This window comes from Orbicella franksi, chromosome 2 (genome assembly GCF_964199315.1).
Source record: "Orbicella franksi chromosome 2, jaOrbFran1.1, whole genome shotgun sequence".
Classification (NCBI taxonomy): Eukaryota; Metazoa; Cnidaria; class Anthozoa; order Scleractinia; family Merulinidae; genus Orbicella; species Orbicella franksi.
In genome coordinates this window covers 28739278-28754612 of record NC_138146.1, presented here as the reverse complement: position 1 = coordinate 28754612, position 15335 = coordinate 28739278, and the positions used below count along the sequence as shown (strand labels likewise).

Genomic DNA, 15335 nt, shown 5'->3' with positions numbered 1-15335 from the left:
TAACATGTAACTCGTAAAAGGGAGCCTGTAAATAACATGTAAATCGAAAAAGGGAGCCTGTAAATAACATGGAAATCGAAAAAGGGAGCCTGTAAATAACATGTAAATCGAAAAAGGGAGCCTGTAAATAACTTGCAAATCGAAAAAGGGAGCCTGTAAATAGCATGTAAATGGAAAAAGAGAGCCTGTAAATAACATGGAAATCGAAAAAGGGAACCTGCAAATAACATGGAAATTGAAAAGGGGAGCCTGTAAATAACCTGTAAATTGAAAAAGAGAACCTGCAAATAACATGTAAATCGAAAAAGGGAGCCTGTAAATAACCTGGAAATTGAAAAAGGGAGCCTGCAAATAACCTGTAAATTGAAAAAGGGAGCCTGTAAATAACATGTAAATCGAAAAAGGGAGCCTGGAAATAACCTGGAAATGTAAAAAGGGAGCCTGTAAATAACATGTAAATCAAAAAAGGGAGGCAGAAACCCTGTACGATAAATAACTTGTAAATAATAACTTGAAGAAAAATACATGGAATGTGCTGTTTCATTGTAATCGAATCTGTTGACCTTAATTATAGTAGTAGAAAACATGCAAATTTATACAGAATCAGAAATTTATTGCAATCAGAACAAACTCAGTAAAATTCAAATAGTTTTTATATACCATGAATAAGGTTTACAATGTACACATTGCAACAAATAAAACATGTTTTCTTTTCTTTCTATCCATAACAAGACGACTTAAATGTAATTTTGTGCATGGCCAAAATATTTTAAAATACCATGACTGAGCTCCTTTAACCGAATTCAAGCACTGTTCAAGAAGACTACTAAAATTCAAGACCTTTTCAAGATTGTGCAAAACCATGTCATATTCAACTCTATTTAATTCATAAATAGTAAAATGATTAAGAACTATACTGTTGTCAGTTACAACGAGTGAAAATTTTGCAATTTAGGTGTATTACTAAATTAAAATTGTTTGCAAATGGATACCTGTCTTAAATATATACTAAATTCACAAAGTCAAATGTAACATAATGATAATACCTTTGTCATAAAATGAATGAATAAACTGTTTTTTTCTTACTAAGTAATTAATGTAGGATTAAATTAGCCTTAATAATTATTATGAAAAATGTGGGAGGCACGATGGCCTCGTAGTTACATGTAGTGAGCTCAACTCCTGATCGAGCGGTCTGGGTTCAAGCCCTAGGCAGGTACATTCTGTTGTGTTGCTGGGCAACACACATTACTCTCAGTGCCTCTCCACCCAGGTGTATAAGTGGGTACCAGCGAATTTAATGGTGGGGTAACCCTGCAATGGACTGGCATCTCATCCAGGGGAAGTAGAAATAGTCCTAGTCGCTTCCTGCTACAGAAAGCGGGATAAGCTCCAGTCTGTTGAGCCACGTGGCTCATATGCAGACTTTACCTTTACCTTATTATGAAAATTACTGCAATGTAAGTGTGAAATATTGATCAACTTTTTTCATAGAGTGAATTGTTCTTTTGAAATAACAGAAAATAGGGAGAAAAAACATTTACCCCAAGATAGAGATTGACATTTTAAATTCATCATAAAAACATTCATGCCAAAGGAATACTACATTGCATAACATAAAACAAGGCTTCTGACATCTTTTAGGCTATGTTTACAAAGTCACAGTTTCCTTCTTTTTCCAAAACTGTACAGAATCCAAACAGGACAAACATTTTGGACCCCTGACAAAACATTCACTGTAAACAATATTCAAAATTTTACTTTTTCTTTTTGTGATAAAAAAAAAAACTGTATTGTAAAAAAAAAAAATTCATAGGGACCTGTTGAAATTGAAAGGCCTATCTAGTACCATAGTTCCCATAACACATCATAAGTTAATAAATTATTGTTCTGGTACTACATGTATGTAAACATAGCCTTTGCTTTTTATGATGAAATCTTATAGCTGCTGTATTGAACAATAAGTATCAACCTAGCAATCTAAGATATTTAAATTTAATGCTAATTCACTAATGCAGGTACAGTGTAGGTGATACTTCAAAGCATTAAAAATAATGTTTAAAGTGGTTGAATTTATGCCAGAAAGTGTTGAAGGTCACCATGTTAGACTGTAATGCACCAGGGGCCCATTTCTTGAAGGTCCCAAAAAGTTTTCGCACCCAGAAAGCCATACCAAAATCTGAAATCTTATGCTTACAGAGCTGTTTTATTCGCTTATTCTCAATATGAACAGAGGTTTCCTTCACACAAGAAGTTTCAGGCATATACAGCTCTTAGTTTTTAGACACAGCTCAATTAAAGATGGCTTTATGGGCCCAAAAAGTTTCCAGGGCCTTCAAGAAATGGACCTCGGACCCCTTATAGAGTCATAGGTACTGTAGACTTCTCAGTGGCTGATTTTTTCCTGATCAAGCATCAATGCCAAGGAGTATGCATGTATTGACCACTCTCAATTTTACTTCATCCTACAAGTAACATAAAACATTTCGTTAAATAAGATAAGTTATGTCTGAGTATGAATCAGCAAATTCTGTGTATGATATCAATCAGCGAATTTTACACTGGAGTTATTATTTTGTTTCTTATCATTCCAATTTATACTGTGACATTTGAAATCGGACTGTAGCCAGTCATGTTAACCGGCCAAAGTAATTTTAGCTCGGTCACGTCTCATTTCTGACTGGTCAAGATATTTACGAAAAAATCAAGTACACGTAATGTGAGCTAAATTAAACCCACAAATATAGTTTGTTTGTTCCAGTCACTGCTAGACCGTTTAAAGATTGGCTTAATATTTTTCTGAACAGATTTAACCCCAGTCGCTCGAATGGCATTCCTATCGATCTTGAACGCATGACAAACAGCAAGCGAATGGTCTTTAGCCGTTTGAACAGATACATGTATCCATTGGTGTATGTTTTCATTAGAGGTCATGATAAAAAAGAGATAAAAACTCTCAGATTTACAGTTGAGGATTTGATTGTTTATTCAAGAATGAACAACGTGACCGTCTCAACATGACATGACTGGTCAACATGACCGGCGAGTGAAGTTTTTGGCCGGTCAAGTCACCATTCTGGCCAGACATTGCCCGTTGACCGGCCATTATTTTGAGCCCTGAATATTCATCAATCAAACAGATCATACATCTACATCTGTAGCTACTGTGTGACAAAAAATTTGCATCTCCGATTGGAAGGCACTGAATGTCAGAGGATGTAGAAGAACTAAACTCAAAATCCATGGCAGTAACTATTCAATGTTCACTATCTCCTACATTGTAATAATCATGGACAATAAATCAAACTCCTATCAAACAATGTTTAAATAATAAGTCAAGTTATTTGCAGGCACAATTTGATTGTTTCTTACGTGCACTTATGCTCTATTGGTGGACAAAGGTACAGATGATGTCATAAAAGTTTGTTTTTGTTTCTTTGTTATGTATTACGAAGCAGACAGATTCTATGTTGTTGTGCATCTGTTCAGTAATAGATCACAGAAGACATCAAAATGTGGTAAAAACATCAGTGACACACACCTGAAAAATTCACAGATTCTGTGACACACTCTAGTAATGGCTTATGTGACTATTTTTTGTTTTTACCACATTTTGATGTTATCTGTGATCTACTCAAGGCAGGAAAAAACCCAGGTCTGATTTCCTCAGCCAAGTAAATTTTGCTCTTGGGCAAGCAAAAATAGAAGTTCAGTGGCCCAGTGGGCAAGTGAAATTACAATGTAGCGTCAGTAGTCTTGTGAGTCTGACTAAAAATGCCAGCTTGATAAATGATAATTTCCAGTCATTCCATTTCAAAACTTAACACCTAAAGATTAGTTAATTATTAGGTTGAAGGCAAGAATTAGTTTGGAATCCGAGTGTACTTCATTCGCATTTGTCCTCTGATTTCCTTACTGGCCACCATACTGGCAACTAATATTTAAGTGGGGCAAGTGAAAACTGAAATTGACTGGCCCACTGGGCAAGTGACTTACAATTTTTTTTCCTGCCCTGCTACAGATGCATGAACAGATGCATGACACATGAAACCTACATGTATTTGGTATGAGCCCAATTTCGTACAAGTAAAATGTACAGCTGTGACAGGGCTCTAAAGTGCTCTCTGGTCATCCCAGGGTAAGGTAATCGATTGAAATTGATCCATAAATTGATATAAATCAATAAATTGAAATTAATGTAAGTGTTATCAGTGCTATCAATCAATTGAAAGAAATTCGTACTCACATGCTAGAAAAGTTTCAAGTTATCAGTTTGATTTTACCAAATTTATCAGTCATTAGAGAATCAATTGAAAGTTGGTCTCTCTTTGTTAGTTCACCTAAACTGTAGAAAAATTGTCCCTCAACACAGTGTTTGATTGTAACTTTTTTTACGTAGATTTCAAAGGCACTACCAAAAACCCCCAAAACATAGTCCCTGATACATGTATGCCAGCAAAATATTCTGTTTACGAGATACAATGTTATGTTTTTATGCAGTTGTATTCATGATTTCATATTTCACTTTAAATCTTTTGTTCATTTCTTTCTTATTAAATGTTGCTTAAAAGATAAGCTAGTATCAGCAAAATTGATAATGCTTATTGAAAATTTGATCACAATCGATGACTCATGACGAATCCTTTTATTGATTTCTGATATCATTGACTAATTTCTATTGATTGTTATGAAATAATCGATTGACTATACTGTGTCATTCAAGACAAGTAGATTTTCCTGCCTGGGCAAGTTACTCTTCCTTTTTTTCAAGTCCTGTGTAGTTTTCACGACAGTTTGAGGTACATGTATACCTCTTCATAAAGTATCATAGTGTTTTTTTTGTGAAAGAAAATACCACAACATTTAACTTACTACAGTATCAGCACCAGTGGGTGCAATGTCCATGTACAGTTGTGTATAACAGCATATTGTAACTTGCATGTAGGTACAACTGTAGACACTTGAGTAACTTCAGAATACTTACTCTAGCATAAGAGAAATTTCTCTGCTGAAGATGGCACATTACATTTTAGCTTACTAGCATTCACATCAGAGGGCAACATAACCTTACAAGAGCATGCATCAGAAAGAATCATGAGGTGCATATAAGCCAATAACAAATGTCGCATGCTCATGCTCAGTTATCGAGAACAGATAATAACAGATAATAAAGCTCTTTATGTACTGCAGGTAAACATCACCAAAGTCGATTCCACAAGCAGTGTAACTTCTCCTTGATAATGACACATTCACAACCAAAGGCAAAACGAAATGTATACGTATCTTGACGTTACTTTACTCTGCTCGTTCAATTTATGCAAAACTTGCTTACCTGTTGTTTTTGTTGCCTGTAATCGCTATCTTCAACTTCTGGGTAACGGTAAACTTTGCCTTGAAACCGTGCACGGTGACGAAGCGAAGGTAGAGTGGATTTTGGCCCGCTAAAACAGAGCTCGAGTTCGATGCAAGTTCCAACGAACTGCCAAACATGGCGGGAGAACCGAGAGAACCTGGTACCTAACATGAAGACCGCTGATTCCTGCTTGTTGGAGATCGGGCAATCACAAGGCTGATATGCTCTTATAAAGGGACTGGGATAACAGTGATGGCAATGAAAGTACAAAACGGTAGAAATCACCAAAACAAAACAAAACAAAACAAAACAAAAAACAAAGAAACAGTGAACATGCAAGGGCAGACTTAGTTGTATTAATCTTACTTGTAGAATGTGCATGTTTCGGAATATTTAACGCTCTAAATCGATGATATTTCGTTCATTCTCAGCGGTTCAGGGGCACAACTGTGACCTCGAACTTTGGCGATATGAGAAGTTTAATGTTTGTTGTTTTCGGATTGTTAAAAATGTCATTTTGGGTACCGAAAAAAAGTCAGCTATCATTTTTGGGAAGGCGATAAGACCTAACGTTTTCGGGAAATGGACAAAAAAGCCCTAATAAGTTCGAGAATACTCAAGCTCCTCTAGAATAACCGAACAGATCAATTTTTTTTGCGCAACCTAAAATTAACCTACAGAGCTTTGAAAGTACACCAGATAGCCTAAAACAGCGTTGAAAAGCATTTGAGAGGAAACGGTCGTTGGGTGTTCCTTATGGTTCCCTGCCTAACCTAACTCCGCGTCAGTTCAAACTCGGTCACCAGGGCTCTTTCCGTCTTGAACTCACACAACACGTGACGCTTTCATGGTCCTTCATGAATAAATACGTACGTGTCCGAGAATTAATTTTTCTCTTTTCTAGAGACGTAAGCTTGGGACGCCTGCATGTGCAGTAACAATTCTAGTTTTATTTTGTCGTTGTGGATGCGCGGAAAGTTCACAAGAAGACAGCTTCGTTAGTGCGGTGTCGCACCCGTGCAACTTCTAGATTTTCCATTTACATGGTTTTTACGTGTTTCTTACAGGCTCCCTTTCTTTCATTTACATCGTTTTTACATGTTTCTTACAGGCCCCCTTTTTTCATTTACATGCTTTTTACATGTTTCTTACAGGCCCCCTTTTTTCATTTACATGCTTTTTACATGTTTCTTACAGGCCCCCTTTTTTCATTTACATGCTTTTACATGTTTCTTACAGCCCCCCTTTTTTCATTTACATGGTTTTTACATGTTTCTTACAGGCCCCCCTTTTTCATTTACATGGTTTTTACATGTTTCTTACAGGCCCCCCTTTTTCATTTACATGGTTTTTACAGGGTTACAAACATAACATTTCCAGACTTTTTACAGCATTCGCTTGAATTATTTACACGTTCCTCACATGGTTTAGCAAAGCAATTTACATGTTTTTTACAAAGCCAGATACTGTAAAAGTGCGTAAAATATTTTACCAGTTTTTACATGTTCTTCAAATGATCATTGTCGACAAAGACAATGTAAATCACTATTTACAGAACATTTACATGCTGTACTAAAAGCTGTAAATTTCCTGTAATTTTATTTTACAAAACCCTAACATGTAAATTGTAATTTACAAAGAATGTAAATCAAGATTTACATAGTGTAAATTACAATTGACATGTCCATGTAAATTTTCAACTTTTCCAGTGGTAAGGTCAATATCAGATGAGTTGTTTCGCAGTTAACTGTAATTCAACAAGGTGGAACTTAACCCTATTTAACCTGTCCCTTTATTTTGCTCCTGATCCTTAAGGGCGGGGGGGGGGGGGAATTTGGGACCACCCTCCCATCCCTCGTTTTTCTAGTATACACTCACTAATGACCAAACTAGTATAAACTCACTAATGATCAAACTTATATGTTGTGAATAGTGTCCAATCTTGTTTATTTCACTGAGTCATTAGCGTGTGTGAATAATGACGTCAAAGAACACCATCCTGGATTTCAAAACTTTTTCAAATCTGTTAGAACAGCTCCAAAATTGATTTAGAAAAATCAGAAAAAATATGAGAAGAATTTGGAATAAAATCGGCATAAAATCCAAATTTGAATGAATACAGATAAATTAACCTTTGAAAACACGTTTGCCATAGAAACGTCGCTACGAGACCAAGCATTTGATGTGCCCAAATGCTCCCTGACAATTTTTAGGAAAGGTCATAATGTTTGACGATTATAGCTTTAATTCTGTTTTAGTTAGATACGACTGAAATCAGCGCGGGCATTTTGTTCCCCACTCCACGCCCCGATGGGATAACTGGGGTTAAATAAAGGTGTTCATTCCCGGAAAATTCCATGAACACTGACATTGAAGTTGTAAGCTGAATTAACACTAACCAGAGCACTCTGGTGTCAATATTATGACGGTTGCCTTAACTCTTTGGATACCAAACTTTAGCCAAAAAGTACCGTTTTTAACCGTTGAGTCAGGTTTTTAGCTGCCATGACGCTAAATAACCCTAAGTTTTGCTAAGAAAGCTTTTTTTTTTTTTTTTACTAAAAGGAGAGATTTTTTGAGGATCAGGCACAAAATTTAGCAAAATTTCAATTCCGGGCATGCGCATAAGCCAAAATTTTGCCATTAACCGTTCTCAATTTTGTTTGTTGCCCCCTTTCTTTTCTGTTTTTCTCGGCCCTTTTACACTGGCTACCTTTTGCGTTGTATGTTCTTTCTGGCTGCCGTGAAAAGTTGGATGTTAATTACGGGCGAAGCCTAGAAATGGACCTTGATCAATCATAGGCGTAGTGGACCATTTTACCACCGTTTATGCACCAAAACTGATAACGTTGGTTTTCGATTTGCGACGTCGGAATGTCGTCGATATCTAAACCTGACCATTGTGCGGAAAGGCCTAGCCTAGTACTACTATCTGCTCATCAAGAAAATCTGGTGACATTTAAATTGATGACGTCACAAGTGGTACAAAGAGCACCACCATTAAGTGGCCGTATATGGCCACTTGGGCGTCAAAGGGTTAACATTTATCTGTCTCTGTTATTTAGGCTGAAGTAGAGGACGACTGGAGCACAGAGGATGTCAAAATACGACAAAGTAGGGAATTAAGTACATCACTTTGTGAAGTAATTATCAAGCTTTTTTCTGAAATGGTCTCAGTATGCAACAGAAATCAAATCAGACAGTATAGAGGCCTATTTGCAAATACAATTAAAAACTCTGGTAGCTAAGTCAGTGTACTCAACAGCAGTAGGCTACGGTGCCTGGGTTATCACAGCAAAGTGCAGAAATGGTTTATAATCAGCACATATTATAACGTGTAGATTCAAAAAGTGTTCTTTTTTTTTGTATTATTATATTTTTTATTCATTCAACACACACTTACATAATTGCTTTAAACAATTACGTTATTTACACCACAAACATTGCAATACTCGATTTAAAGTACACTATTTACATTCCTTGCAATACTAGTCGCTTACAATTTCTTACCTTATTTTTATTGCCTACTCTATATTTTACTTTCACCAATAAGTAAAGGTGTTCTTTTGGTTAGGGTGTACAAGCCTTTGTATTTCTAGCTTGGAGGGAAAGCTTTCACTCTACAATAATAAATAATAATAATAGTAATAATTTTTTTTTTTAATAATAATAATGATAGTAATGATAATAATAATAATAATAATAATAATAGTAATAGTAATAGTAATAGTAATAGTAATAATTATAATAGTAATAATAATAATAATAGTAATGATAATAATAATAATAATAATAACAATAGTAATTCGTTTGTAAGTTAGTATTTCCCTGACATATATATTGTCCTAAGAATTTTTACAGTTGTAATTTTTTATAAGCCACTAATAAACATTATTATAATAATAGTAATAATAATAATAATAATAATAATAATAACAATAATAATAGTTCATTTATATAGCGCACACATCCATTATTTGCCCGAGGCGCTTTACAAAACTATCCCTAAAAACTACAATTTTACTCTAAGAAACTTAAATACCGAAAAAAAAATAATAACTAGGAAAATACCTAAGAATATGATAAAGAGTTACTCTTAATAAAATTAGTAAAAAGGAAGTTCTTGACTATTTTTCGTAAATAATAAAACTATACTGGATCGATGTATTTCCAAAGGAACAGTGTTCCAAATCTTCGGAGCGCGTACAGAAAAAGCTCTATCACCGTATGTTTTGGTTTTACAAATTGGCTGCATTAGCAGGTCTTGAAAGTTCGAGCGAAGAGACCTAGTTGATTTCCGTTGTTCCAGGAGTTCTGTTAGATATTGTGGGCAGAGACTATTCAATGATTTGTAGACAAAAAGAAGACGTTTAAACACGATCCGATATGATACAGGCAACCAATGTGTTCACGTGTGACACTATTTGAAGTGATCTTTCTTTGTACTTTGATGCCTTTATACATTGATTAAATAATGAAGAAGGTTGGTGGACTCCGCAAATTTTTGGTATTTTTTTTAAAGATATCAGTTATTCTTCGATTGCAAAAAGGAAGGACCTTTTCTTGCTGTCTCTATAAGCAGACGATTCAGTCGCAGAGTTTCTGTAGGTGAGATTAATGGACATCATTTTTCCTGAAAATGTGTAATGCAGGACGTGAAACGTATTATGATTGATGTTTCTGCCCTGTGTTTTCAGTTACAGCGCTGGAGCAGAAGGAACTAGCTCCTTTAGTACCAAGTGTTTCAATCACATACAAAGGCGAATTTAGGCGATAACGTTAAAAATAAACAAAAAAATAATAAAATAAACGCTGTAACATGACCTTTCGGCGTCATCTTATCGCCATGATCAAACGCAGATTTAAGTCGTTCAGTTCAGATACATACTACTTAGGTGTTAAGGAGTCAAGAAAAATGAACAACAATGTCAGTTAACTTAACACTCTTGCCCGAATATAGAGTCCGCTCTTGTGTTTTTTCTTTGATTAGCAGCATCTCGTAAATCAAGCATTCCAGCTAGCTTCCCTCTGCACTTTAAGATGCTGAACTGTTCCTTAGATTAAAACTGGTAATCTTAATTTGATATCTTTACTTATATTTCGTGGAAATTTGAAACGTACTGACGTTTTGGAAGAACCAGTCAACCAACTAGAGAAGAGTAAGTTTTCTGTCCTCTTTTTACTGTTTCCTCAGCTAAAAACCTTTTAGCAATCACTCCAGAAGAAAAGACTAGTATATCTCTGCAAACCTCTCCTGCCAGAGATCAAGATTCAGGTAATGAAGTGATCAACATGTGTTGTGGAATAAACAGTGTTACAAATTGGCCTGGTACGATATGCTTTACCTGCTTTATTCGCCATGTGCAAAATAAGGGATTTGATAAGCTGATGTTAAATTTCATTGAAAAAACAAGAGACGGCTTGGTAATTATTGTCTACTAAGTATTCACTGCACTATAAACTTTATAATTTCTGTGGGTTAGGAAATACCCCTTTCAAACTCTATTTACCGCATTACCGTGTGAATCATATCTCGGGAGCGTAGGTAGGGGGGGGGGGGCGAGGTCCTGGGGTGCCTGTGACCCCCCTTTTGTAAGCTTTTTTTAAGCAAACAACAGGTGGCGAAAACGACATGACAATCTGGTGTGTACCCTCACTTTGACACAATGTGATCCCCCCCCCCCCCGCGCTCCTTTTAAAAATCCTGGCTACGCCCCTTTCATCTTCTCCACGAGAGTGCGTTGTCTGAGAGATGATACATAGTCAACGAGGAGCGTAGCAACGGACTAGCAATAACCATCTCGCATCCAACAAGCACGAGTGGAAAAATTATTTGATTAAAACAGCCATGAAATAATCGGCTAAATCTCGCTGATTTTATTTTGTAAATGAATGAGTCCGGGATAAGTAGATAAAGAAATAACAAAAATTGCCGGATAAGGGAGGACGATCAATTTACCATATTTTTCGGACATGGAATAATAGATCAAATCCAGTGGCCGCAAGTCATTAAGCTCTTAAAAAAGCGCTAACAAATGCTTCTTCTTTTAACAATTTCTGATATTTTATTTGCATTACTCTTAAACATACTTCAAATTTTATTTCGCAAGTACGGTTAAGGAAACACATTTACACAGTGACATGTTCACGTATATGTTTAACACTGATGCACCTTACAGCCTGGATAACGAGAGAAGTCGCTTGCTTTTACAACTGAGCGTATCTGGCAGCCGTTATCAGTCCGTTTTGATTTCTATCTTACTTGTTCAATTTTTTTCCAACTCAACTCATGTCAAGTAGTTAAAAGTGATCTGTGTTTTTTTCCTTGTTAGTCCCGTCAGAAAAGAGTTATCCACAAGAATGCAACAAACAGAGAATACCAAAGTCTAAGGTTTCAAGTCTACAACGGGCTCCTTCCCAACCTACGCGAAAACCGTGGAATCGATGCTTCGACGACGAAAGTAGCACAGGAGTTTCACCAAACCGTCATCCACAATTGCTTTCTCTAACACAAATACTTAAAGTCATAGATTGTGTCGTTGGATTAACCCAACCAAGTACTATGTTGCTTTTGCTTAAGTTGAACCGCACCAAAAGAATAACCCCAAAACAGATTGCGCAGGAAGACGGTACCGTACAAAAATTCTATACCATGGGTGACCTATTTGAAGTGCTTTGCCAGATTTTCCCACTTGCCGAAGATCTTGCAAGTTTGGCACATAACACGTCGAAGAGCAAAGAGGAAATCTTGATGAACATGAGAACTCTCTTTCGGTGGGAGTCCTTAAATACCCTTCAGAGGGGCAATCGCCTTGTTTTAAACGGCATTGGAAGACTTCCGTTAAATTACTTGGAAAGTCTGTTGGACCTCAGGCGTAATGTGTTTGAAAGCATTAACGGATATCTAGGAAATGGTGATTCGGTTGCTTCTAGTAGCATTGACGTATCTAAATCATTCATAAGCCTGCTCAAAAGCGGCCTCTGGTTTAGCGCTATTCTAGAACCTGACAACGGAGAGGATGATCACTTTGTTCGGTCGAACTTGACATCGCAACGAAAACAAGAGTATACGACGATCGCAGAAATCCAAGAGACTGATGTTGCAAGAAAGGTGAGTTACCATTATGCTGCAGTGAGACGCGTTAATGAAACATTAGTGAATGCTTGGTGTTACCGTCGCTTGCATCTAAGCATGAACACGTGACACCAAAACATGCTCTAATTGAGCGTCAAACGTGGCATGATTGGTCATCAAACATTTGAAGTTTAGCAGACCGTGGCGCGAACTTTCGCGCTCAAAGTTCAGCACACGAAATGGCAGAAAGGTTGGGCATTGAAGACTTCTTCAAAGAAATTGAGCCTGACTTGTGTCAATATAAATACGCCTTTCGCGAAAGTGGTTTTACTTCTAGTATAACCATGAGATATTGGCGGGAGCAAGACTTTCAGAGTCTTTCAGAGCGCGAAAGTTCGCGTTATGGTCTGCTAAACTTTAAATGTTTGATGACCAATCATGCCACGTTTGACACCCAGTTAGAGCATGTTTCGGCGTCACGTGTTCACACTTAGGTGCGAGCGACGGTATAAGATACTGCGCAACAAGTAAATATAAGCTAAGTTCGTAGAATAAGGCGGGAAAAATAACAAGCAACGCCTTTCCTCGCCGGCTTCCCTTGTGTATTTCTTTTGTTGAGCAAGACGGGTAAAGTAAAGGTAAAGTTTGCATACGAGCCAAGTGGTCCATCAGGCCGGCGCTTATCTCCGTTTTCTGCTTTGAGGCGACTAGAAGTATTTCTACTCCCCCAGCCTGGATGGCAGGCTAGTCCATGCGTCGCAGGCTCATCCCCCAGCATTAAATTCGCTGGTGCCTACTTATATATTTGGGTGGAGAGAGGCAATGTTAGAGTAAAGTGTCTTGCTCAAGAACACGACACAATGTCCCCGGCTAGAGTTGGAAATCGGACCGCTTGATCCAGAGTCGAGATCACTAACCATGAAGCCACTGCTCCTCCACGATGCGGTGGTTTAGGCCGTTTCAAAGCGGTGTAAATGAATTTAGCTGCGTTGTTTTCCTCTCTATATAACATGAGCGATGAAAAGGTTAGGTATGCCTTAGTTGCTAGTTTGTTAGAAAGATAAATCGGTGAAACCGGTAGAAATAAACTTAAGAGTAGGCATAAGCTGAACTGTAGAATCAATGTTTTTTCGTTGCTGTTTATAAGAAGTAGACGTGTTTAATTCAATTTTATTTTGCGTGACTTACTTGGAAAGTATAGCCCATAACAGCGTCGTAGGATTACTAATCATATCGTGCGCTTTAATAGATGTTCATTTAACGGGGCGATAAAAAAAATTAACGATGGAGTGTTAAGCGTGGTTCAAAATTAAATGAAAATAAAAAGCTGCAAACTTTTAGCGAAACGACGAAATGAGAGAATAACGTGCCATCACGTTTCAATCAACACTGGATGCATTTTTTTGTTAGATTGCAAAATAAAGTTGCCGGCTTTATTTTAGCTTTTATCAAACAGAAATTTCCATGGGCTTTTCCACTCTCCTGCTGGTAATAAAGACATGCTGTAGTACATGAAATGTAAAATTTTAACGCCTACACCTCTAAGACTTTGAAAAAGAAAGGTTTCTCTCTATTTTCATTCTCTTTGATCAGAAAAAGGAGGAACAAACCCGACCAATTTTTGAGCAACTATCGCTTCAACATAGTTTGGGTCCAGGCACTCACGGTCAGCGACTGCTCAACTCCACATTGATCAGAGGAAGAGCACTAAGTGATTTCCGGTTGCAGTCTTCAAAGGAAACACGAAATTTTGTGGTGACTTCAATCCCCCATAGGCTCTCAGTTCACACTGGTAGGATTTTTATGGTGTTATTCATCCTAAGTTTTCTCGGGCTGTGCTAATGTACAGATGCAATTATGGCTGTAACATCATGGCTGTCACATCAGTTAACATCATGGCTGAATGTGTATTAACTGATAAGAGAACGCGACCAGTCTCTTAGATTGCTGACATCAAACTTCACTATAATTGTATGCCACTGTAAGTTTGCTGAGGGGAAACTCAACTTTTAAGTATACGCTTTGCAGGGGCTTCGCTGATAAATTACTGTAGTTACTCGACGCCTCCACGCAGTGAAAAAACACGGCTAAGTTTTACTTCATCCATCTTTAGGCAAAAAGATTGAAGGAGAAAGTCACTTTGGAATAATGGAGTTAACATGGCGGGCTGGAACGCCACTTTCAAAGGCAAATGATGAGACTCCGAACGACGCAGAAACGAACAATATTCCTCAACTCTTGGGTAAACCAGTTGAACTCAAGGAACAGTACATATTAGACAAAGGGAAGCAAAATTCTCAACCTAAAATTCCAATATCGCTTAGTGTCCCGCCTCTCTCTCATCGTGAAGTAAAACCTTTTGCAGAGAAACGACTAGACATGTTCCGAGCGGTGAACAGACTGCATAACAAGGACTCTCTGACAGCACTTAGTGAATTCATAAGGAACACGAACATTATAAAGAAAAAGTTCTTGGACAAAAATGGAAATTTATTACCCGGAAGTTTCACAGACTTTCCGCCTCCCCCTAACACAGCTACCCCAGTATCATTCCAAGAATCCCCATCAGCTCTACACAGCCTAAATAACGACTCTATGACGTCAGTGAAGTCCGGAGATAGCCCTGGGAGGTGTTCAAGATTTTACGACTTACCACGTGACATGACACGTGATATGCTCTTAAATGAACTTAACAAGTTTCATCTTCCACCTATTTGGAAATAGCAATCTATCGTTAACCCTTTATGAGCTATGTTAATCTCGTGGCGTCAATAAAATCTCCAACTTTTGTTGATCCGTCTGCTGATTTTGTAGAGTCGTCTCTCTTGAATAGGAAAAGTGCGCGCATACGATCTTTATTCAAATTATGACAATAAGAACAAGGTATTGTCTTCAACCGAGCAAATG

At 37.3% G+C, this 15335-nt stretch overlaps 1 long non-coding RNA gene across 2 annotated transcripts; it reads right to left on the bottom strand.

Moving 5' to 3' along the window:
* Positions 1-2021: 2021 nt before the first annotated feature.
* LOC145479109 (uncharacterized) lies at positions 2022-5925 on the bottom strand. Of its 2 annotated transcripts, none has more exons than XR_014048384.1 (2): positions 4985-5925; positions 2022-2465 (listed from the first exon to the last, which is right to left on the bottom strand). It is a non-coding gene; the product is annotated as an uncharacterized LOC145479109 (long non-coding RNA). The 2 variants fall into 2 exon arrangements; XR_014048383.1 differs by having other exon boundaries at positions 5333-5815.
* Positions 5926-15335: the final 9410 nt, after the last annotated feature.